Source organism: Petaurus breviceps, unplaced genomic scaffold (genome assembly GCF_028583685.1).
Source record: "Petaurus breviceps papuanus isolate PSGF00001 unplaced genomic scaffold, PetGlider_PUasm1.0 208, whole genome shotgun sequence".
Taxonomy (NCBI): Eukaryota; Metazoa; Chordata; class Mammalia; order Diprotodontia; family Petauridae; genus Petaurus; species Petaurus breviceps.
In genome coordinates, this window is record NW_027185852.1 from 25,198,610 (window position 1) to 25,224,152 (window position 25,543).

Consider the following 25,543-nt stretch of genomic DNA (forward strand, 5'->3'; position numbering starts at 1 on the left):
CCTCCAAGTCCTTCTGCTCCCTCCGGCGACACCCCCCTCACCCCTCTGGGGCCTCTTGCCCCCTTAGGTTCACCTCCCACTCCTTCTCCGGGTCCTTCCTTCTCCCCTCCCCCAGAGCCCTCCCCATCTAGCCCTCCTTCTCCTGGTCCCCATTCCTCTGGTCTCCTGCTTCCCCCTTTTCCAGACCCTTCTTCCATGTCCCCTGCCCCTTGTGTCCACTTTGCCCCACTCTGCCCCAGCGGACCACCCCTCCGTTTTTGTTTTCTCCTCATACTGTCTTCTGGTGTCTGCGGGCTGCTTCAAGGGAGAATGTGCCTGTGTGTTGTGCTGTCCTCAGGGGAAAGAGGGGAGGAGAGGAAGCTTTTTGGAGAGGTGCATGAATGAGGAAGAAGAGACCTTGAAGTGTGTACAGGCCCCAAAAGGTGGCTTGGGATACAGCAAAGCTGGCTTTCTTCGTATTGAGGTACCAGTGTTAGAGAAAAGAAACTGACTTTAAGTACAAAAGTTTCCCAACAGTTAATTCCCAAGCATGAGAACTCGTACCTTTGTTCTTTGGATCCTTTCTTTACTCCCAACTTCAATTTTGAACTCTTCCTATTAGGAATAGGTAAATTGCTTCTAGACATTTTCTTTGTTGGGGTCCTTTTTCTAGGAATGTTACAATTGGAAACTCTTCCTTTTCTCTGCCTTTGTCTGGAAGTACTTTCCCAATCCTAAATGCAGAAAACCAGGATGAGCCAACTTGGAGGGGTTTAGTGCTGTTGCGCTAGGTCATCAAAGCCCCTTTAAAAGCAGAAGCTGGCATCCTCACCAGAGATGGGTAATGATTTTTGAAATTGCACAATGGAGCCTTGTGAATACCACTACATTTCTCAAAATTTAGTGACAAAGACAGTGCTGAGAAGCCTTTTCAGCTCCCCCCCCCACCCTTACTATATGCACTGGAATTCTTTCCCTGTCAGAAACTTTATCCTTCCTGTTTATTAACCCTTGCTCTTGAACATTGTTTTGTGCTTCATCAGACAGTGTTCTTCCTTGATGGAATTTTAAAGGCAATATCTACACAATGTTGGGGTTTTTTTCCCCTTAAGTTCCTTTAATATTTTCAAATTAGTTGTTCTGATAATATTTTATCTTCTACTTAACATTTATTCTCTACCTAATATTTGATGTTACAACATAAAGATATGTTGGTTGTAAATTGTTAAAATAAAGCATTTTCCTAGGTTTTTGGGAGTGTGTTTAAAGTCAAATTAAAAGTTGTTTTCCTGGCTCATTCTATAATGGTTTTTTTTCCCCTCTGACTTTTACTCTCTTTTTTAGCTTTTTATTTCTAGGGTAGGCAGCACTATGAAAAGTACACCCTTTATTTATAGGCTTAGCCTTTATATTCTTATAGAATTGTTATAATCTTGGGAGAAACCATTCAGACAAAGAAAACTTAGTTTTGTATTTACCTTCTGTCATGAACATTTATGATCAATAACTTTTGTTTTACTCTACCAGACTTCTTGTAATCATTCATTATCTGCCTTGTGTTGAGTAGGGCAGACAGAAAAGTCAAGACACTTGGTCTTGAATGAGTTTTCATCTTAAAAATGAAGGGATTATATTTGTAAGGTTTTTCTAATAGCATTTGTAATTTTAGCATGGAAATGAAGCCATGTGGTAGTTGTACCAGGACATTATGATAATTTTAGTTTTACTTCTTCTAATATTTCACATCTACATGGTATTCATTAGTTTACAGGAGGTCATAAAGCCCTTTATTTACATTGTCTCATTTGTTATTAAGGAGAAGATTGAAGAAGCAGGTTCAAGTCTTATTATTCCCACTTTCCAGATGAAGAAACAGATTTGCTTGGGTAGTAGACTTCCCCAAGGTTACCTCATAAGTGGTCAAGCTCAGACTTGCATTTACCTCTCATGACTCTAAATCTGATATTTTTTTTACATACCATAATTAGCATTGGGAATACTGTGAAAAATAGTTGTTTGCTTCTTGGAAAAAGATAGACTATGTAATTGTTCTGTACTGTGCCTATTTTCATGCCATCAAGAGGATGTTATTAGTGGAGAAAAGTTATTAAAAACGGAAAGTGCATTCAACGTGTAATCTGTTTTATGTTAGCAACTTTATGTTTTCTTAATAAACTATCCATCACCAGAGTCATGGAACTGGTTACTTCAACTTGTGTTGTTTCTTTGGCCTTAGTTTTTTTTTTTAATAGTTGAATAGTTCTCCTATTTTAATTTTGTATAAAGTCTTTGAGAGAAAACATTGAGATTACTTAGCTGCCAGTCCTGTTTTAAGAAATATTCTAGCTTTTTGTAGTGTTTATAGACCATGACAGGTCACCTGCTTTGGCTCGTTCTTTGCTGGGTGGTCTTGGGCAAATGAACCACCTTCCCATTCTATAGTGATCATAAATGAATTCATTCCACTTGCACTGTAAGACGATTGTGAGAACTTGCAGAAGCTTTTAGAGCTGAGGACTTTCCTTTAAGAGAGGAGCTTTGGAACTACTAGAAGTGTTTAAATTCAAATCATGTTTATTATAAACACCAAATTTTGTTGGGCTGTTGCATGATGGGATCCAACAAAATGCAATTTCTGTTTATGGAGAATCTTAGTTTTCAGGTTCATTCACTGCAGTCTTGATACAGAATGTGAACTTCATTTTAGCTCAGTGAGTTGGAGGGAAAATATCCAGCTTGGCATTTACCTGATATAATCAGGACTTTGTCAGGCAGTGTGAGTGAAATCTTTTAAAATATCAGGGATCCTTGATTTGCTCTGTGTGGGTGCACCCTCAGTGGAAGCCAGTCACCATGTAACTGCCATGGCTGAGTAGTTCTTCTCCCTGTAACTAATCAGGTGTGTTCTTCTCCAGACTCAGCTGGACTGGTCTTGCTAGTTTATGCTTGTGCTTCATTGGCAGAATCTTAGCAGCAGCAGCAGATCCAGTGGATCCAAAGTGAGACAGTGAATGCAAAAGCACTTTGTAAATCTTTAGGCACTACAGAAATGTGACTTGCAGTTTGCAAAGTGCTTTACATATACATCCATTGTCTCACTTTGGATCAACTGTACCTTGAAGTTAAAGCAAAGCTTTAGTGAAATCCTCATAATAAAGGAAAATGATCAAAAATTGTTTTAAGAAGCTAGCAAAATCTTGAATGGAAAGACTGCCAACAAGCATTCCTTTTAACCTGTTATTTTGAATTCTGCTCTAAGCTGATTGTAGTTTCAGTGTAACTAGAATTTGAAAATATTGCCAAGAATCAACTTGGAGTTAGTAGTGTTGATATAGTATATTTCTGGTAAAGAATTAAATAAATACACTGGTATATTTTTAGGTCTGACAGTCAGCAGCCAGGACAGAGTAGAAAAGGTATTTCTTAGGTTTAAAAGGCCAGGCAGACATTGATGAGTCATAGAGTTTTTTCCTTAATATTTTTCTCTACCAAAGAAATAGATTCAATTGAAAATCTATGACTCTTGTTTGTTTTTCCTTGATTATTTTGAAATTTGGAATAAAAATGATCAGCAAATCAAACTATTCAGAGCTGCATATCTCTTCATCTGAGAATGGGAATGGTGGGGGTTGGTGAGAGACGGGGCTTGGGAATTTATAGGGAGCTTCTGGATGAGGGAACTCCCTTCACCTTTGCAAGTCAGCACTTTCTCTGAAGCTTGTAGTCTTAGGGAATTGTCAGTCATGAGAACTTAGATGACTCACCCAGGGTCTCACAGCCAGAATGGGTCATAGGAGGATTCCTCTTTCGGTCTGAAAGTAGTAGCATAAAGACAGTTGTACTTTTAAAGTTCTCTACAGCTAGCTGCTTCATTTGCTTATTAGAATAATGAGGTTTTTTGATGAGGTGATTTCTAGAACTCTAAATTTGGCTCTGTAATAGCTAACTAATGACTTCCCTCCTCCACTCCCCCCTCACCCTTCGCCCCTCCAAAGAAAAAGAAAATTACAGATGAATTTTCTTATATTAATGGAGAGAACCCCTCTCACCCTTGCTGGAGGGATTTTTAGATAACCCATCATTGGGAGTGAGTGAGATCTTTCTTTGGGAACATTACAAGTAGTTTTGCCTTTTAGGTGGCGTTCCATGCATACATTCTGCATTTTAGGGATAAATGTTTCTATCTTCCCTACTTTATGCTTCTTAGCCATTAAGAAGGGACAGAGAAAAGAAGACTGCTCACTTGAATTAAGAGAAAAGGATTTTCACCAGCAATGATATTTTCCTCTAAACTGTCTCCCTGGAAGGAAGTCTTGATTGCTCCTTTGAAAACTTCTTTTTTTTTACCCTTAGTTTGGGGTGGCCCCACATCTGAGTTTTTCTCTGTGCCCATTGAGGCAGTTTTTTCAGCTGCCCCTTGAAAAGGTCCAGGTGATGGATTGATCTGCATACTGCGCTTGGGACCAAGCCAAAACAGGAAGAATGCTTATCACTTAATTTTGCTCTGGATAACTTCTCATATAATAAGATATCATCATGTGTCTGTTGAAATTTCCATCATCAGAGTTGTGCTTTTCTGAAGGGTGAGCTGACTTTTCTGTGATGACTGTGAGGCTCATTCTTCACCTGTTCCTTAATTATATTTTATTCTTGTTCATTCCGTGATTCCACTTAGCTCCTGCCACTTCTTGCCTGGTGCCTTAGTATAAGGCCTTTCCCCAGCTTGGGCATCTAGCATAATCCTCTCATTTTCTAGAAGAAACTTCGATCCAGAGAAGTTAAGCAGTTTATCCAAAGCCACACAGATAGCAAGTAGTAGACCTTGGTTGTGAACTCAGATCTGCGTTTTCCAATTCCAGTATACTTTCTACTATTCCTCCTGCTGCTTATCTTCAAGGCTCAGCTCTTTCCCCAACTTACTAAGGATACTTCGAATCTTCTTCCTGTCCCTCAAACACCCTTTCTTCTTATGGAATATGTAGCAATAACAGAATGGATAGTGTGGTCTGTGTGCATACCCATGACCTGTTGTCACAAGATGTAATGCAAGGCCTTCACTATGTCAAGTACAGCTATGAGTAATTATAGGCCTACCTGGACAAGAGCTGAATAAGATGAGGCTTTTGATCCTCTTTGATGGGGGAGGAGCTAGATCTGTGGGATCACAGACACCTGACCTTAGCTGGTATGGGGGGATATACCCTTTTTTGATTGTGTACCCTGTTAATAGAAAAAATTTGGAGGGGTGGTTGGCCATAGGGTGGGTGGGACTCTGCACTCAACATAGGTATGTGTGTTCCTTTGACATTCATTGGCCATAAGATCCTGGGAAAAGTATATTGTCTTTCTAAGCCTCACTTTTTCCCCTTTGCAAAATTAAAATAATCATACTACCTACCTCCCATAGTTGTTGGGAAGATTAAAGTAATTGAAAGTGCTTTGCAAACTTAAAAAGGCTATATAAATGCTAGTAAATATTTTTTATGATTTATATGCATGTACTATTTTACTGATATACACATAAAACATACACAAAAATAGAATTGAAAAGGATGAAATAAAATGAACATTAAAAATGTGAAAAACGTTTTGGTTGACAGTATAAAAAAAACTTTGCTCAGGTCAGGGGGAAGAATTAGATGTTTGCACTGGTATTGATAGGGCAACTAGGTGGTGAATGGGATAGACTACTGGGCCTGGAATCAGGGAGCCTCAGCTTCCTGAGTTCAGATTTTGCCTATTTACTAGCTGGGTGATCCTGGGAAAGTCACTTAACCCTTAGTGTGCTTTAGTTTCCTCATCTGCAAAATGAACTGGAGAAGGAAATGGAAAACCACTCCAGTATCTTTGCCAAGAAAACCTTCAATGGGGTCAGGAAGAGTTGGACATGACTGAACAACAGGGTACTGTCAGTTTTGGGTACATGCCCAAGGTCCTGGTATGAGATTTTATTTTAAACCATGACTTTGGGGCAAAAGTAACAGAATTGGCTGGTACCAAGTTGTTACATACTCAATTTTACTTGAAACTATATTGTATTTTTAGTGAAAGGGGAAAAAAAGAGTTTGTTTAGTGATCAACTGGATATAATATAAACAAAAAAATGTTCTTCCAAAAGAGTGATTTTGAGGAGATGAAATGTTTGTTTAAACTCCTTTCCTCCTTCCCTCTCCCACCCTGATGTCATTGGGGAATGGGAGATAGAGGGAGATGATCCAGGCACCTGGATGTAGAATTGAAAGGGACCCGAGGGGCCATCTAATTCAATCCCTTCATTTTATAGATGAGGAAATTAGGGCACAGAGGGGATTTGCCTGAGGCTACCCAGGTAATAACAGCTGTGCTTCGAACTCAGGTTCCTAGACTGAAAGCAATCCATGGCTTTTTCCTTTCTATCACACTGCTTCCCAATAATAAGTTTGTTAAAATGAAGATCAGTAATAGCAGAAATTTGCCAGGAGAGCATACCCATTTCCATCTAGAGAGTTGTTTTCATTAAGGGAAATTTTAAAATAGTTTTATCAGCTTATTAAAAAAAATTGGTTATATACTTGGAATAAGGATCTTTAAAAATCCATCCATCAACTTTTCCCATTCCCAGATAAAGGTGAAAATTCTTTCTCCTTGGGGCTTTACTTCATGTGTTACATCTGAGTAATTGAAGATCAGTGGTATTTTGACGTAACAGTGCTTGCAGCCTTTTTCCTTTTACCAATATTTTAACAAAATGGGAGACTGTTTAATACACAAAAGGTGTATTCAGCAAAAAGAACAGGCAAAATAGATGATGGCTCTTTTTATTTTATCTCTTGATACGACGTGTTCTCTCAGCCAGTTTCTTTTTAAGCTGACTTTGTTTTGCCAATAGAACAGCATGTGCTAATCCTAATGTTGAAAAATGTAGGCTGGCTGGCTCCTTTTTAAGATTAGAAAGATACTGGGTAGGTTATTTATCTACCCATTTACATATTCATGGTCAATATAGTAGCATCAAAGTGTATTTTATGTTATACTGATATGATAGGTGTTTTTAGTGTTTCAGTTGAAGGATTTTGGTAGATCAGAAGTCTCTGCATCAGTTCTAGGAGTAAATGTGCCAAGGTAAGATTATTAATATTCTAAGATACAACCCCATCTTTTTCTGGCAATGCCTACTGGGAGTATTTTGATTTCCTTTTTTAATACAGTCAACACAGACATCTTTTTGTGTACTGATCACTATACAATACAGCATGGCAGTTGCCCAGGATAGGTTCTAGAAGTCCCCCTGGCTCAGTAAAGCTAAAAATTCTCTCATGGGGTGAGAGGATCATGAATAATTGAAACCTGGAATCCTGAGTTGAGAAGGCTGGAGATATGAGAAAAGATGGAGACATGGTGATAGGGCTCTTTTTATTGCTTATAGGCAAACTTCAGTTGTAGCCATTATGTCTTATGTTAAGAAAGTGTCAGTACCTCTGGTGTATGTGTGACTTTGATTCTGGTTTCTCCCCACTCCTTTATTAGCTCTCTGGCTCCTTTGTTAGCTGTCTCTGTCACCAAAATATTTCCATTCTGACCTTGTTGGAGTCAGTAGGGATGAAGTATGAAAAAACACGATTAGTCAGTTAGTTAACAAGCATTTTACTAGGTGCTTGCTAAGCATTGAGGCTACAAAGTAAGGCATTTTTCCTCAAGGAATTTGTTTTCTAACAGAGAAAACTACATGTAATTATCTAGGTATACACAAGCTATATACAGAATAGTTAAGGTTAATCTGAAAAGGGAACGAATTAGCATCTGGGGATGGGAGTGGTATTGGTGATTGAGAGGGAAGGCAGGATAAGAAAGACCTACAGAAAGTGAGGCCTAAGAAACTGGAAGGCAGATGTGAGGGGGCAGAGTATTCTAGGGGTGGGGGACAGCCAGTGCAGAATCACAGAGATGAGAGATGGAATGTCTGTCACTGCTATGTTTGAGAACCTACAAGCAGGCTAGTGTAGCTGGATGGTAGAGATTGTGGAGGGGGGAGTAAGGTATAGGAAGACTGGCAAGGTAGCAAAGGGCCAGCTGGTGAAGGGCTTTATATTTTATTCCTGTATGTGATAAAGAGCAGGGAGCTCATGGAGCAGAGAAGTAACATAATTGGACCTTAGCTGCTGATTGGAGTGGGAAGGCAGGAAAACCAGTTAGAAGGTTGCTGCAGTAGTCCCTGTGAGAGGGGATGACTTGCCCTGGGTTTATGGCTGTATGTGGCGAGGAGGGAATATATATGAGAGTTGTGAAGGTAGAAACAAGATCTGTGTTTTGGATTTGTGGGGTAAGTCAGAACGGAAATTGAGGATGAGCACAGGGTTATAAGCCTGGGTACCTGGGAACGTGGGCGCTCTTGATAAGATTAGGGAAGTTAGGAAGGGGGAAAGGGAAGGACTTGGAAAGATGAGTTCTGTTTTGGACATGTTTAGATTGAGATGCCTAGAGGATGTCCAGCTTGAGGTGTCTAAGAAGGAACTGGTGATAAGTGAATGTAGCTCTGCAGAAAGACAGCTAGAATATATAAATCTTCATGGAAATAATTGAGGCCATGGGAGGTGGTGAGATAACCAAATATGCATAGAGCAAAAAGGGTGTCGAGTGAAAAGTCTTCTGGCTGGTGGGCTTCACATGGATGAGGAACCAGCAAAGAAGATTGAGAAGGAGCTGACTGATGGGAAGAAAGCCAGAAAAGCCCATTATTCTAAAAACCTAGAGAGGAAAGAGTATCTAGGAGAGGAGGGTGATCAGTAGTGTCAAATGCTGCAGAGTGGTTAGTGTGGATTAGGACTGAGAAAAGGCCATTGGATTTGGGAATTAAATTACATACATGTATGTACGTCTATGTATTAGCTTTGCAAATCTTTTAATTTTTATTTTCAATTCCAAATTCTCGCCCTCCCTCTTCCCTTTTCCCTAGCCATTGAGAAGACAGGAAAAATAAAATCCTTTAAATATGTGTATAGACTTGCAAAACAATTTACATATTAGCCATGTTAAAAAAAATAAGAAGAAAAATGAGAAAATAGGTTTCCATCTGCGCTCTGCATTTATCAGTTCTTTTCCTGGAGGTGGATAGCATATTTCATCAACTTCATTAGAAATGTGTTTGGTTATTGTATTGATCAGTTACTAAGTCTTTCAATGTTGATTATCTTCATTGCATTTCTGCTTTGTATTTCCTATATACATTGTTTCCCTGGTTTTGTTCACTTCCCTCTGCATTAGTTCATACAAGTCTTCTTAAGTTTTTTTTTCTGAAACCAATACCTTCATCATTTCTTATGGCATAGTAGTAGTCCATCACATTCCTGTGCCATAACTTGTGTGGCCATTCCCCAGTTCGTGGGTGTCCACTGAGCTTCTAACTCGTTGCTGCCACATAACAAACTGCTATAAATATTGTATGTGTGGACTCTTCCTCTCTCTTTGGTTGCTTTGGGGCATGTGCCCAGTAGTGGTATCACTAGGCCAAGGATTGTGCACAGTTTACCAGCTTTTTTGACACACTTCCAGATTTCTTTCCGGAATGTTTGGGCACCAGTGCATTATTGTGTCTGTTTCCCCATATTCCCGCTAACATTTGTCGTTTTCTTTTCTTTCTTTTTTAAAAAACTAATCTTAATCAGTCTTACGGGTTTGAGGTAGTAACCTAGAGTTGTTGCGATTTGTATTTCTCTAATTTTTAGTGATTTAGAACATTTTCATATTTCTGTTGATGGCTTTGATTTCTTTCCCTGAAAACTACCTGTTCATATCCTTTAACCATTTATCAATTGGGGAATGGCTTTTACTCTTATAAATTTGACTCACTTCCCTATATATGTTAAAAATGAGACCCGTAGGGGCAGCTAGGTGGCGCAGTGAATAGAGCACCGGCCCTGGATTCAGGAGGACCCGAGTTCAAATTTGGCCTCAGAGTGTTTACCACAGAAACTAGCCATTTGACCTTGGGCAAGTCACTTAACCCCAATTGCCCTACCTTCCCCCCTCCAAAAAAAAATGAGACCTTTATGAAAGAAACTTGCTGCAAAGACTTTTTCCCCCAGGCCAGTAATCTCGTTCTACTTTGTGGAATTGTTAAATGGATAGGAAAAGGAAAGAAAAAGTATAACAAAGAGAGAGAAATAAATAGCACAACACACGATCCCTGCTTTCAAGAAACTTATTGTCTATTTGGGGAGCTTAGACAGAGGCTGCAGTTCCTCCCTTCATACTAGGTAGGAGCTTTGAAACATATTGATGTTATCTCAAATATCTTAATTTTCTGGTTCTTTCCTACTGGGAACTCCTCAGATGTTTTACCTCAGTTGTATGCAAGGATGGTCACATACCTGTTCTTATTGTCACACACAAATGTCCCACTCCCATGTTCAAGAACTCTGAAGCTTTTTTGTCTGATTATGATCTCTTACCATTCCATCTCTCCTTATGCTGTGATCTTCTTAAACCAGTTCTTCATCTTCTCCATAGTTCATCGGCCCATGAGCATTCTCTCAGGTCATCACCCCTGCTCTGGCTGTGTTCTCCCTCCCTCTCCATCTCAACCCCTCAGTGAACCAGTTCAATTGTACATAGGCCTCCACTCTCCAATTACTTACTCCCTTGTCCTGTTGCTATTCGTACCTTGCCAAATCCCACTTGAATTTTTCCACCATCTGCCTCCTTCATTCCCACTGGTTATTGTTGTTCATTCATTTCAGTTGTCTCTGAGTCTTTGTGACCCCATTTGGATTTTTCTTGGCAAAGATGTTGGCATGGTTTGCCATTTCTTTCTCCAGATCATTTTACAGATGAGGAAACTGAGGCAAACAGGGTTAAGTGTCTTGCCCAGGGTCCCACAGTGTCTAAGGTCAGATTTGAACTCAGGAAGATGATACCAGGCCCAGAGTTCTATCCATTTAGACACCAGCTGCCCCACTGGTACTGTTGAATAGAGTGGAGGGAGTCAGGTCTCACTACAAATTCGTTGTATCTGATTGTGATTAGAGTCCTAAATGCACCCACATGTCCTTAATTAGGTTCTTCAGTGCACCAAAGCAGTCCTTATACTCATTCCTAATTGATTTTTCTATCCCACTCACTACAGCAATTATTCTAAATCTCTTTTCTCCTCAAATTTCTCAGAGCACTCTCCCATTCACCTTCTTAGCTAAGGACCTTTAATCGTACTTAACCTAGAAAATTGTGTCTCTTTGATGTTAAACTACTTCACTTCCCCTTCTCATGTCACATCCTCTTCCACTATCTCCTTTGCAGGCTTTGATGAGGTAGCTGTTCTTGTCAAGGCCAGCCCTTCCACATGTAGCTTTGGTCCATTCATCTCCCTTCTTCAGCAGATTGTCTCCACTGTCATGTCCACTCTCTCTCTAATCTTTAATCTCTCCCTTGTGGACTCATTCCTTCCGTTTTGCCTACAAACAAACCCAACTCTGCCGTCCTTAAAAAACCTTCACTAGATTGTCCTCTGATAATGCTTTCCATCTATCTATATATCTTGTATATATCCTAGCAATGTGCAGGTAAATGTTTAACAATTGGCTTCCTGGGGGGAAAAGGTTGCAGGACACTCAAGTTTAACCTGCATTATTAACATTTTTTCCATTCACTTTCCTAAATCTGGATAGACAACAAAACAATCATTTGAGTCCTGATTTGTTGTGTTTGCTCATTTCCTAGGTGTAAATGCTCCCACTGAAAATGGAACAATCTGCTCTATGATCCACTGATATACCTAGCTATTTTCATGTTTATCTACCCCATCAGAATGTGAGCTCTTTGCCTTTCTTTGTAACCCCAGTAGTTAGCATGGTGCCTGGTTCATAGTAAACTCATGAGAAGTGCTTGTTGACTGATTTCCACAGCTGCTACTTACTGTCTATTTCTTCTCCTCAGCTGCTAACACTGGATGTCTTCATTCCCTCTCTTCTCGTTCTCTTCCAAATGCTCTTCAACATCATCATTCAATTGAAGCTGCTGTTTCCACAGCAACTGGTGGTTTCTTAATTTCCAAATCTCACAGCCTCTTCTCAGTCCTCAGTCTTCTTGACTTCTTTGCTGCGTTTGATCTTGTTGTCATCCTTCTATATTCTTTCTCCTCTCTCTTCTCTAGGCTTTCATCTCTCTTGGTTCTCCTCCTGTCCTAATTGTTCTTGGTCATCTCTGATGGATTCTCATCTCTTTGTACCCACTAACTGTGGGTATATGTCAGGCTGTGTCTTAGGCCTTCTTCCTCTTCACCATCCCATACTCATCCTCTTTGACTTGTTGATCTCATTCAGTCCTGTGGGTTCAATTATAATCTCTATGTAAATGATTACCAGATCTTTATGTCCAGCTTTAGTCATTCTTCTGATTTCCAGTCTCATATTACTGCCTGTTGGACATTTTGAACTGATTGTCTTGTAAGCAACTAAAACTCAATATGTACAAAGTAGAATTTAGTGTATTCTCCCTCAAACCCATCCCTGTTCCAAACTTCCCTATTATTGTCAATGCCTCCATCAGCCTTCCAGCCACCACTGCCTCTCAGAGTTATCCTTAGTTCCTTACTATCTTCACAACATATCGTGCCTCTGTTTCCTTCTGTCTACTCACACACCTACCACCCTAGTCCAGGTCCTAATCACCTTTCTTCTAGACTATCATAATAGCTTTATAATTGATCTCCATATGACTGCTAAAGCAGTTTTCTTAAAATGTATGTCTGACCACGGCAACCCCCTGCCCTCAGTAAATTTTGGGGACTCCCTATTACTTCTAGGATAAATTATTAACTCCTTTTTTGGTTATTTAAAGCTCTTTACATTCCTTTTTATCCTTCTGTTGTTCTTGCTGCTGTTCAGCTATATTAGCTTCCTTACAAATTACACTCCAGCTCTATAACTTTGCCCTGGCTGTCCTTCATGCCTGGTGTGTTCTCTTTACTTACCTTCAGCTCTTATAGTCTCCAGCTTCCTTTCAGTCTTTGATCAAGCATCACCTCCTACAGAAGGCCTTTCAGGGTCTTCCCCTGCAGCTGCTGCCTTCCCCTCCAGGGCTAGCTTCTGTCAACTGCATGAGTTTGTATGCACCTGTTTTCATATTTGTTGTCTCTCCCATTAGGATAGAAGCTCTTTGTGGTCAGAGATGGTTTTTGGCTTTTATTTGTATCCCCATTTCTTAGCACAGTGCCTAGAACATGTCATATGATTAATAAATGCTTTGATTGACATAACAGTACAAGACAATACTTTAATAATACTAATGCCCATGTTTACATTGCTTCTAGATTTACAAAGTGCCTTCCTCATAATGACCTTGTGGGATAGGTAATGTTTTTATCTGTGTTATTGTTTTTATTTTATAAGTGAAGAGGCAGCTAGATTACACTCAACATGGAGTCAAGAAGACCAGAGTTCAAATCCTGCCTCTGATCCTTATTAGCTATAAGGATCTAGATCCTTATTAGAATTAGTGATTCTGGGCCAATCTCAGGCCCAGTTTCCTCACCCCTTATTAGCTATAAGGATCTAGATCCTTATTAGAATTAGTGATTCTGGGCCAATCTCAGGCTCAGTTTCCTCATCTGCAAAAAAGGTGAAAATTGGAGCACCTCTTTCTTGGGGTTATTGTGAGGATCAGATGGAATCATATGTAAAGCAGTTTGCAGACATTAAAGCGGCATGTAAAGGTTAGTAATTATTATCACTCTAGCATTTTTTAAGACCCAAAGAATTGGTTCAACAACCCTCGGTCAGATAGAGAGAGACCGAATCGGGCTCAGACACAGACGCCATGTCCCAAGCCCAGTGATTCTTTCACTCCACAGTGCTGGGATCATGGGGTCATACTTGATTGAGTGTGAGGCATTTATGCCTTTAATGTACATTGTTCACGATGAACCATTGGGTTAGAAAGGTAGGGTTGACTCTAAACTGTCCAGGTAGTGATTCTTGGCCAGAGATATACTGAAGGGTTCTGAGTGGAGGAGAGACATGATGAACACTTTTTTTTTTTTAAAGGAAAATTAGTCCAGACCTGGGGATGTTTAGTGTGGGAAAAGCATAGGCAGGCATGATAACTGTTCTTGATCAGAATAGGTGTTTCACTGGTATGTGGAAACAGCAGACTTAATTCCGCTGTATTCTAGAGGTTGGGATGAAGTCACCTGAACTCCAGTATCAGGCCCTGATTAGGCATCTATTACTGTGTGCTATGCACAGTGCTAACTGTTGGGAATACAAAGAAAGAAAAAGACAGTCCCTTCTCTTAAGAAGATTACATTCTATTAGGGGAGATAACATGGAGACAATTAGGGCAAACAAGAAATATATAGGATAAATTGGAGATAATTGTCAGAGGGAAGAGATTGGGAAAAGCAAGGAGTGCTGTGTATTCCAGAGTGTAATTGGGGAATAAGGTATAAGAAAGTGGGAAAGGTAGTAGGAACCAGGTTAGGAATGTTTTGAATGCCAAACAGAGGATTTTATATTTGATCCTGGAGGTATTAGGAGTCACTGGATTTTATTTTATAGGGGGGAGGGGGAGGTGATGGTGGTAATGGTGGTGGCATAACATGGTCAGATCTATGCTTTAAAATGATTAATTTGATAGCTAAGTGATATGTGGATTGGAAGGGGGAGAGACTTAATTGAGTCAGAGAGAGAGCAACCAGAAAATTATAATAGTTTAGGTTAAAAGGATTGAGAGTCTGAACCCTGTTGGTAGTAGCATCACTGGAAGAGAAGGGGATGTATACAAGAAGGCTTGCAAGAATAGAAGTAAAGGTATTGGCTGTGACTGGAGATGAGGAGTGAGAGGATCAGAGGATGGAGTGGAGAGGAGCAGTGGGATTCAGCTCTCTATGAAGGAGAACTCTTTTAAGGCTCATTGGGCAGCTAGGGGGCGCCATAGTGCATAAGGTGTTGGGATATGGCCTCAGACACTTACTAGCCATGTGACTCAGGGGAAGTCACTTCACCCTGTTTGCCTCAGCTCCTTATCCATCAAATGAGCTGGAGAAGGAAATGGCAAATCACTCTAGTGTCTGCCAGGAAAACCCCAAATGGGGTCACAGAGAGTCAGACAACTGAAAAAAATCTGAACAATGCATGAGCATTCTCCGTATGGTTTTCTTTCTTCAGTTTGAAGTCATCGTTCTCTCTGCTGAGCACTTTGCTTATCTCTATAACCTCATTACTCCATACTTTGCATTGCATTGTATTTGTATATAGGTCATAATTCATCCCAGTAGAATATAAATTCCTTGAATGCGAGAAATGTTTCATTTTTGTCTTTGTGTCTCTATCACCTTACACAGTACATTGCATATGGCAGGTACTTAAATGATGGTTGAACTGAATTGGATTGAATTTCTAATATGTAAGAGATGTTAAAAAATAGGATGGGCTGCTCTGCACGTGGAGAGAGCCCGTTCCCAGAGGCATTCAGGCTGAGGCTATACTTATTGGGTAAGTTGCAAAGGTATTTTATGCTTTGGTTATAGGACTGGACCTGTAAGATGCCTTCCAACTCTGAGATTTTGTGGTGGTACTTAAAGCTTAAGGGACTTCCCAGAGTCACACAACCAGGGGGTCAAAGGCAGGACTTGGAGCCAGATCTTGCTGATTGTGAGAATGCCTCTCTCTTCATTACAACATTCTGATGTGCCAATAATGGAGACACAACAGTTGGAGAAATACCAGTCATGTCATTTCTTTTTTTTTTTAATCCCCTTTCATCTCCTGTCCTCTCCTAGTAGAGGAGGTTATAGGCCAAGGGTTAGGTGGGAGGAGACTGGCTAGTACTCATTTGGATTAATTAGTAGAGCTATTGAATTAACTTGGTGTCGCTTAGTGAGCTTTGTAGCCTTTCAAATTTATTAACTCAACTTATCCTGTTTTATTGCCCTGTGCAGTATCTATCTGTCGATTCATCTCTCTTTGTAAGGAAGCTCAATGGTGCAGTAGATAGTGTTAGACTTGGAGTTAATAAGTCTTGAGTTCAGATGTTACCTTAGACATTAGTTCTGTGACCTCAGTTTCCTCATCTATAAAACGGGCACAATAATAGCATCTACCTCACAGGGTTATTGTGAAGATCAAATAACATGTAGTATACTTTGAAAACCTGGAAGTGTTATGTAAATGCTAGCTATTAGACCCAACCTCTACCTTCTTTCCTGCTGCCTACTACTGTTATCCTGATTTTTGGTTTTCTGAAGTATACTCCCAAAGCGATCATTTATGTTTTCCCTCTTCCTTAATCTTCCTCTAAATGCTCTCTATTATGTAGTGTGATGTACTGGGTTTAAAGTGAGATCATTCTTCATCCACTCATGGATTCAGGTATTTTAGTGCAGATGCATGTCTTTTTTCCTACATTGTTGCTTTCCATCTCCCCTTAATTAGAACCTTTTTGTTTGAAGTCTTTGGTAGATATTCACATTTTGAGTTGTGTTTCACTAAGTCTTGTTATTATTTCCTGTTTGAGTTCAGCAATCTTTTTATTACACAGTCTTTACCTCCTTGTATTAAGGTTTCAGTCAGTCATCAAACATTTATTGAGCCCCTGCTCCAGGACCAGGTAGCTGTTAACAAATGCTGAACAAAGTAGTTTTGAAAAAAGACATTAGCAACTGAGGGAATCAGGAAGCCTTTCCTGTAGAATGTGATGATTGAGCTGATTATTGAAGGAAAGCAGATCAAGAGATAGAGCTGAGGAGGAAAAGCATTCCAGTCATGGAGGAGAAACTTGTGCAGTTACAGGGGATCAGAGGTGCTGTTATGTGTAAAAAATATCAAGTCAGCCAATATGGGTGGTACTCATGATGTAAGTAGAGAGGAATAATATGTAAGAAAATTGGAAAGGTAGGAAGGAGGAAGGTGATGAAGAGCTTTAAATGCCATAGGAACTGATATTTGACCTGGAGGTAAGAGGGAGTCACTGGGAATTGTTATGGAGAATGACATAGTTAGACTTGAATTTTGGGAGAATCACTTTGGCAGCTGTGTGGGGTATAGATTGAATTGGGGGACTATTGGAGTCAGGGAGAATAGATAAAAGACTGTTGGAGGGAAGGAGAAGGGAATGTATATGAGAGATGTGGAGAAATGGCAAGATTTGGTAGCTGCTTGGATATGTGAAGAGAGAGTGATCAATTGAGAAATCAAACAATAAACATTTATTAAGCACTAATATGTGCCAGACACTGTGCTAAATTCTGAGGATACAAAAAGAGACAAAATATAGTCCCTACCCTCAAGGAGTTAACCGTCTAATGTGGGAAACAGCATATGCAATCAAGCATAGACGACGTAAGCTATAAACAGGACAAATAGGAAATAATTAACAGAGGAGAGGCACTGGAATTCAGAGGGGTTGGGAAGATTTCCAGGAAAAGATGGGATTTTAATTGGGACCTAAAGGAAACCAGGGAAGTCAGTAGGTGGAATTGAGGAAGGAGAACATTCTAGGCATGGGGAACAAAACGAATGCCCAGACTTATATTAAATGTACTAATTTTAATTATACAGAAGCCTTTCAATTTCATTTAATAAAAGTTACCAGTTTTCTCTTGTATAATTGCCTTTCTCCCTTATTTGGTTAGGGATCTATAGCTGTGAAAGGTATATGGTCTAGTTCTCTTCAGATTTTCTTTCCTGTTTTATTTATTTATTTTGCAGGGGGAAGGCAGGGCAATTGGGGTTAAGTGACTTGCCCATGGTCACATGGCTAGGTTTTTTTTTTTTTTTTGTGTTAAATGTCTGAGGCTGGATTTGAACTCGAGTCCTCTTGACTCCAGGGCTGGTGCTCTATTCACTGTGCCACCTAGCCACCCCCTCTTCTGATTTTTTTATGGTTTAATTTTTTTGGGCCACATCTGTTTTTAATTTACTATTGAGTAAATCTTTTTTATTGATTTTTTTATTTATTGAAGATATATGTAGTCTAAACTTAATTACTGTCATTTTGACCTTCCGTATTTTTTGTAGGAATCTTTTTTTGGTTTGTTTTTGGAGGACAGTTGGGGTTAAGTGACTTGCCCAAGGTCACATGGCTAGGTTTGTGTGCGGGTTTTTTTTTTTTTTTTTTGGTGTGAGTGTTAAGTGTCTGAGGCTGGATCTGAATTCAGGTCCTCCTGACTCTGGGGGCCGGCACTCTACTCACTGTGCCACCTAGCCGCCCCCTTTTCTAGCAATCTTAACAAATAGGGCTTTCTATTTTAGGTGATTTATGTTTGGGGGGGTTTACTGAATAATGGATTATTGAGTTCAGTTCTTCTATTGATATACCTTAATATTTCTTAACTAGTACCAAATGGTTTTGACGTTTTCTACTTTTTTGAGGTCTAGAAGTACCACCCTCTTTTATTACTACCCTTCTCCCATTATTTTTTTTGATATTCAAGACCTTTTGTTCCTATAAATAAATTTTGTCACTTAACAGCAACAACAGTTATTTATTATGTGACTGCTGTATGCCAGGGACTGTGCTCAGCATGGCGGACACAAAGAGAGGTAAAAAGCAGTCCCTGTTCTCAGGAAACTCACAGGGGAGCAACAAGCACATAGCTAGGAACGGAGAGGGCGTGCACAAGGTGAGCTGGAGGGTATCTCCAAAGTAAGGGGAAGGAGAAGCTTCCTGTAGGAGGCAGGACTTTAACTGACACTTGAAGGGAACCAGGAGGGAGTGATGAGGAGGGACAGAATGTCAGGCATGGGCAGTAGCTAGAAAAATGTCCAGAGTCAAGAGATGGAGGGGCTTGAGCAAGGACAGATCTTTCAGGGAGTCATTCATGATTATGAAGCATAACCTGGCTGAAGATATGGCAGAAACTGAGGAGCACGTAGACAGGTAGCATGAGAACCTGGAGAGAGCAAGAACATTGGGAAAGAAGAGAGTCTCAAGGAAAAGTGGATGGGAGACAGTGTCAGAGGTTGCAGAGAAGTAAAGAAGAATGAGATTTGGGAAAAGGTTGTTAGTTTTGCCAGTTAAGAGCTCATTGATAATTTTAGAGAAAGAACAAGTCTTTATTAAGTTCCTACTATGTGGCAGGCATTCTGCTAAGCACTTTAAATAACGGTGATCTCATTTAACCCTCACAACAACCTGGTGAAGTAAGAGGCAGACATGAGTTACACGGTGTCTGAGGCAGAATTCCAACTCAGTCTTCTCGACTCCTGGGCCAGCGCTTTATCCATGGTGCCACCTAACTGCTTTTAGGGGGAGTATTTTCATTTGAATGTTATGAAGAAGAGTAAAAAGAAAGGAAGTAGATACCAGTATCTAGTGTAGATAACCTCCCAAAGGAGTTTATCCACCAAAGGGAGGAGAGATACAGGATGATAGCTAACAGGGTTAGATGAATCGCGTGAGGATTTTTTGAGGATGGCTGAGATATGGGTCAGTCAGTCATATGCATTTATTCAGTGCCTACTTAATAAGTGTCCAGCCTCGTGCTAAACTCTATAGACAGAAAGGAAAAGACAGGCCCTAGCATTGAGGAACTCATGGTCTAATAAGGAGACACAGCAAATAAGTAATCATTTATGTACAGATACATTATATACAGGATAAATAGGAAATAATTAGCTGTGAAGACACTAGGATTAAGAGTGATTGTGAAAGGCTTGCTGTTGAAGGTGGAATTTTAGCTTGGATTTGAAAAAAGCCAGGGAAGTCTAGAAGTGGTGATTAGGAGGGAGAACATTCCAGGCATGTGGGATAGCCAGAGAAAATGCCTGGAGTTGGGAGATGGAGTGTCTTTGTGGAACAGCATGAAGGCCAGTGTAATTGGATTGAAGAATATGTGAGTGTTGGATGTAAGAATATTGAAAAAGTATGGCTTGGAAATAGATTATGTAGGGTTTTGAACACTAAAAAGGGGGCAAGGGACTTGAGAAGGTGACAGTGTAAATTGATTTAGTTCTCCAAGGGTGAAGATGGCGAGTGGCAAAGAGTATGGCCAGTGCTGGGGTGATGGCCTGGGAAAGAACTGAAGGGTCAGTGGATTGGAGATTGTGGGGAAAATGAAGGACATGGCTTGTGGGTTGCATGACACAGGGATAGGTAGAATGATGACAGGTTGTGATCAGATAAAAGAGTTCCCCAAGTTCATGAACATGGAAATGGTTTTTTTGTGTGTTATGGCAAGATCAAGTTGTGTATAGCTGAGGTATGGTAGGTCATAGGAAATGAACAAATTGTGGTGCTGAAAAGTTAGGGTATTTGAGGGAGTAGTAGTATGTTATGCTGAAGCCCCCTAACATAAGGACAGGAGTTGGGAGGAGAGAAGGACTGTGAGCCAGATACCGAACTCATTGAGGAACCATGGATTGTGTCCTGAAATTTGATAGATAGACATATCCAACATTTAGACTGGGCAATAAATGTGGATTGAATGAACCTTAAAGGAGGAGAGGTTACTGAATGATAATAGTAGAGGAAGGACCTGCAAGTGGCAGTGGGGAGCGTGGAATGTACCAACTCCCTCTTTATGATAGCAAAATCAGAGACATGATTGAAAGTACAGCCAGTGTTAGAAAGGGTGGTCAGGGAAGAGAATGTCAGAGAATTACTTGTAGGTGATATGGGAAAGACTGTAAAGTATCCCCTTGGTCATTTGATGTGTATGGCATTAAATTTGTTAATTGACTTTATTTTTATTATATCTGCATGGTCCAGGTATGACTACTAAATATTCCTTCAGCTATTACAGTGCTTTATTTCTTTAAGGAACATTTTCCAATTGTATTTGTGCAAGTAGTATTGAGTTTGCTTGGGAGATTAATTCCCATGTTTTATGTATTTTGTAGTTATTTTGAATGGAACTTCCCTTTCTATTACTGCTTTCTGCATTTTACTAGTATTATATAGAAATGCTATTGATTTTTATCAGTTTATTTTCTAACTTTTTTTGTTAATTTTGTTAATGTTATTGTCTTGACTAATTACTAATTCCCTGGGGTTTTCTAGGTTAACTGTTGTTAGGAAATAGGGAGAGCTTTGTTTCTTCCTTGTTTATCTTTATGCCTTTAATTTCTTTTCCTCATCCTACTGTATTTACTAGTATTTCTAGAATTTTATAAAATAATAGGACAGAAAAGGGGCATTTTTGCTTTACTTTTGTATTTTTTGGGAAATTTTCAAGTGTTTCTTCATTGTGTATAATAATACTTGCTTTTACTTTTAGACAGATACTTTTTTTGGTCATATTATAAAAAGACCCCTCTCTGCATGTACTTTATAGGTTTTTTTTCTTAAGATACAGATGAGTATTGTACATTATAAAGTATTTTTCTGTATTTTTTGAGGTAATTATTTGGTTTTGATATTAAATATGTTGTTTTCCTAATATTGAACCTTGCTTGGATCTCTGGTGGAATGCAAATTTCAAAAGGTTCAGAGGAAGAATAGGTAGCAAGTCATGCATGAAAAGTTTTCAGGACAAGTCAGTCCAAAGGAGGTGATGCCCAGTACTGTAATGAAATTCTGAAGATGCAAAAGGAAACAGTTCCTATAAATAGAAAAATGAGAACTGTCTGAAGAGATCGATATGGATGTACAGGGTGCTTAACAACAAACTTAGATTTTAAAAGGAGACATACTCAAGACTGAAAGAAGGTCCAGTTAATAAGAGCGGTGAATAGGAGTCTCACAGTTCTGTTAGAAGCCTTGTGTTACAGCAGTAATAACAACTGGCATTTACATCAAGCTTTCTGGTTAGCAGAGCACTCTGCACATGTTATCTCTTTTGAACCTTACAGAAACCAGGTGAGGCAAGTACTATTATTATCACCCCCATTTTGTAGATGAGGAAGCAGGCTGAGAGAAGTTTAAAGACCTGCTCAGAAATCACACAGGGAGGAAGTATCTGAGTCAGGCAGGATCCAGTCTCAGGCTTCCTGCCCCCAGCTTCAGTGCTTTATCCAGGACACTTGATTGCTTTGTACTAGAGCCAGAACTGACACTGATGAGGGAAGCTAATAAAAACTGTTGTCTGGCTTTATTTGTTTGTGTTTTGTTTTTTTTCTTGGGGGGGGGGGAGGCAGGTAGGCTCCTAGAAAGGATGGGATTGTTCCTTTGGGTGGATGGGGGACAACCCTACTGCCCTACTGCACCAGAGGGAGGCGGAGCTATTCATTTATTGTTTTGCTTTTGTTTTTTTTGTCAAAGGAGAGTAACCTTTGAACTGACATGACAGAGCAGAAATGGCTGTAGGGAGCTAATTCCCTAGATGTGTAAAGGAAATAGTAAGAGAGTATAGATGCCTGGATGAATTCAAGTTACCTGACTCAGATGCACTATATCCTTTGGTAATAATAACTTTCATACTGCAAGAAGTGGCAGATGTAATTGCTAAGTAACCATCAATAATATTTGGAAGACTATAGAAGACAAGGAGAAGTGTCACAAGACTGTAGAAGGGTAATTTTTTTTAAAAATAAATTTTTATTGATATCTTTTTTTTGCTTTTTGGAGGGGGGAAGGCAGGGCAATTAGAGTTAAGTGACTTGCCCTAGGTCACACGGCTAATAAGTGTTAAGTGTCTGAGGCTGAATTTGAACTGACTTTAGGGCTGGTGCTCTATTCAATGCACGGTGACCTAGCCACCCCAATATCTTTTGTTTTTACATCACTGTCATTTCCTTATTATATCCCTTTCCCCTCCTCCTAAAGTGTCATCCTTTATAACAAATATGTATATTTTTTAAGCAATTGGGGTTAAGTAACTTGCTCAAGGTTACATGGCCAGTTATTTCTGGGTGTGGTGCTAAGTATCGGAGTCCGGATTTGATCCTCCTTTATAACAAATATTAAAGGAAAACAAAGAGTTTTATAAAACTGACTAATACATTGGAAAAAAATTTGATATCTGTAGTGTTCTACATCCATATAATTGTCACTTATGCAAAGAAAAGTGGGAGGTGTCTTTTCATATCAATTCTTTAGGACATGATACTTTGACAACATTCAATTTTAGTTGTTTTGTCCTTGTTCTTTCCATTTATATCTTTTTATTTGTTGTGTGTGTAGTTTTTCTGGCGCTGCTTACTTTACTCTGTATTAGTTTATGCAAGTCTTTACATGCTTCTCTACATCATATTTATTGTTTAAAAAATTTTTTTATAGCACAGTGATATTCCATTTCATTTATCTATCCTTGCTTTGTTAGCAACTTTGCAGTATATGGGCATGTACTATGTGTCTAATTCTTTGATACAGCACAAAGGGTTGCTGCAGAGAGCACCTTTGTTTCTATCATTGACCTCTTGGCATATATACCTATCTGTTGAATATCTATGTCAAAGGTTATGGGTATTTTAATCAATGTGGATAAAGGCAAATGTCCCATTTTACAAAAATGGGAAATAAACAGTCTACAAACTTTAGATCAATTAAGCTTGACTTAAATTCCTGGAATATTCTATAAATAATCATTAAAGAGATGGTTAGTAAACATCTAGAAACAGAAGTAAGAACTAATCTGGCTTCATTCATGACAGGCCATGTCAGATTTACCTTATTTTGATAGGATTGTTACACTAGGAGATTAGGAATAGAGTTTTCCTTGATTTAGCAAAGTGAGCTTTCTATATCATTCTTAAATCCAGCATCTACTGAAATCTTAAGAGAGGCCAGTGCCTTGGGAAATGCCTGAAACTTTGGTGGGGTTTAAGGGCTCTTACTACCCCAATCCTGGATGAAATGGTACAGTTTCATTAGCACCCCTATTGTCTAACCATAGATCAATTTATCAGTCTTATGTTTCATGAGACATACTCAAAGCTTTCATGGAAGGGAATGTAATGTCATCACTCTGTACCCTCCCAAGTGGTGCACAGAGCTCCATATCTCATCCTGCCATTTGTGTGGCCAGCTGCCGTGACTGTCTTGATCTCCTGCTTAAATTTCACCAGTTGGTCTCTTCATGCTTGTATGACAAGGGAGCCTTTATGGTTAAAGCCTGACCCTCATTTGAGTGGTTGTCCTTCCAGAAAGTGGAATCTGTTTGCCAAAGAGGCTGGTCATAAGGCATGGGGGAGGAAGATTGGTTGGGTGGCATAGAGCCATTTTAGGAATTTTACTTCCATCTTTCTTAGCCACCTTGTAGAGGAACCACGAATAAAAGGAACTCTTCTTTATTAGACCAGGTATAGGTACCACTCCATCTTAGCCACCTAAAAAGGACCAAAAGAGAGTGCCAGTCCAGAACTTCTAGCTGCTTCACTTAGTTTTGCAAACGTAGCTCTTCTGGTGGACCCCTTAATCACTGGAACTCTGCTAAGAGGAGTTGAGCTGTGGTGCTATTGGAGCACAACCTAACCAACAATGGAATGAATCATTCAATGGAAAAGCATGAATCAAGCATTTAGTATATGTCAAGTACTATTCTGAGCTTGGCAGATACAAATAAAAAAGCAAAGACAGACCAGAATTTCAGAAACTTTGATTCTGGTGGGAGAAAATGACATGTATAGGGGAATGGTAGTTAGAGAATAGCAGAATGATCCAGAAAGTTAAAGAAATGGTGAATGGGTACCCAGGCAATAGGAGATTAACTTTTCTGGGCCTATGGGGGTTGAGGTTGGAAGACCAGTGGAGTCAGAAGGGCCTCTAGTCTAAGACACTAGCTTTGTGAGCTGGGGTAAGTCTCTTAACCTCCTCCTCTTCTCCAGCCATACCTCTCCCTTGTTACTTGGTGACCTTATTCTCTCCTATGTTCTCAATTATCTCTTTGTAGATGACTCTTAGATCTGCATGCTCAGTTCTAACCTCTCTGCAGACATCCATTATTGGCTTCCCAATTATCTTTTAGACATGTTGAAGTAGATGTCTTGGAGACATCTTAAACCCAGTGTGTCCAGAACTGAATTAATTATCTTTTACCCCCAAACTTTCCCCTTTTCTAAACTTCCCTCTCCCCTCCCCCCATATCCAGTTTGTTGCCAAGGGCCTATAATTTCTACTTTTGCAGCATCTCTTGTATGCTCCCTTTCCTTTCTTCGACACTGCACCTCAGACCTAAACTCTTGCAGTAGCTTGCTAGCTCTCTCTGCTGAAGATATCCACTGCAGTCCATCCTCCACTCAGCTGTCCAATGGATCTTCCCAAGCGCAGCTCTCGCCATGTCACCCTCCATTCAGTCAGCTCCCAGGGCTCCCTGTGACCTACAGTATCTTAGCCTCTTCCCTCTTGGCACCTCCTCTGTCCTTGCATGTACTCTGCAGTCTAGTGGCCCTGACCCCGCTGCTGTTCCTGCCACATGGTATTCCATCTTTGTATTCTGAGCATTTTCATTGGCTGTTTCCCATGCCTGGAATTCCAGACTTCCTCCAAATCTCAGTTAAAATCTTGTCTTCCACAAGAAGCTCTTCCCTGTCCTCAAATCTCATTGTCTTTCCTCTGAGATGATCTCTATTGTGCTCTCTGTGTGTCTTATTTGTTCATAGTTGTTTGTTCCTTGTCTTTCCCATTAGACTGTGAACTTGTTGAGAACAGGTACTGTTCCTTGCCTTTCTTTGTATACTCAGGAACTTAGCACAGTCCCTGGCACATTGTGGTTATT

At 39.8% G+C, this 25,543-nt stretch overlaps 1 protein-coding gene across 3 annotated transcripts in view; it reads left to right on the forward strand.

The window, feature by feature from the left end:
- Positions 1-25,543, forward strand: part of LOC138165359 (FAS-associated factor 1) — a 419,204-nt gene that overhangs the window by 1,076 nt on the left and 392,585 nt on the right. The gene's annotated exons all lie outside the window — the stretch shown is intronic.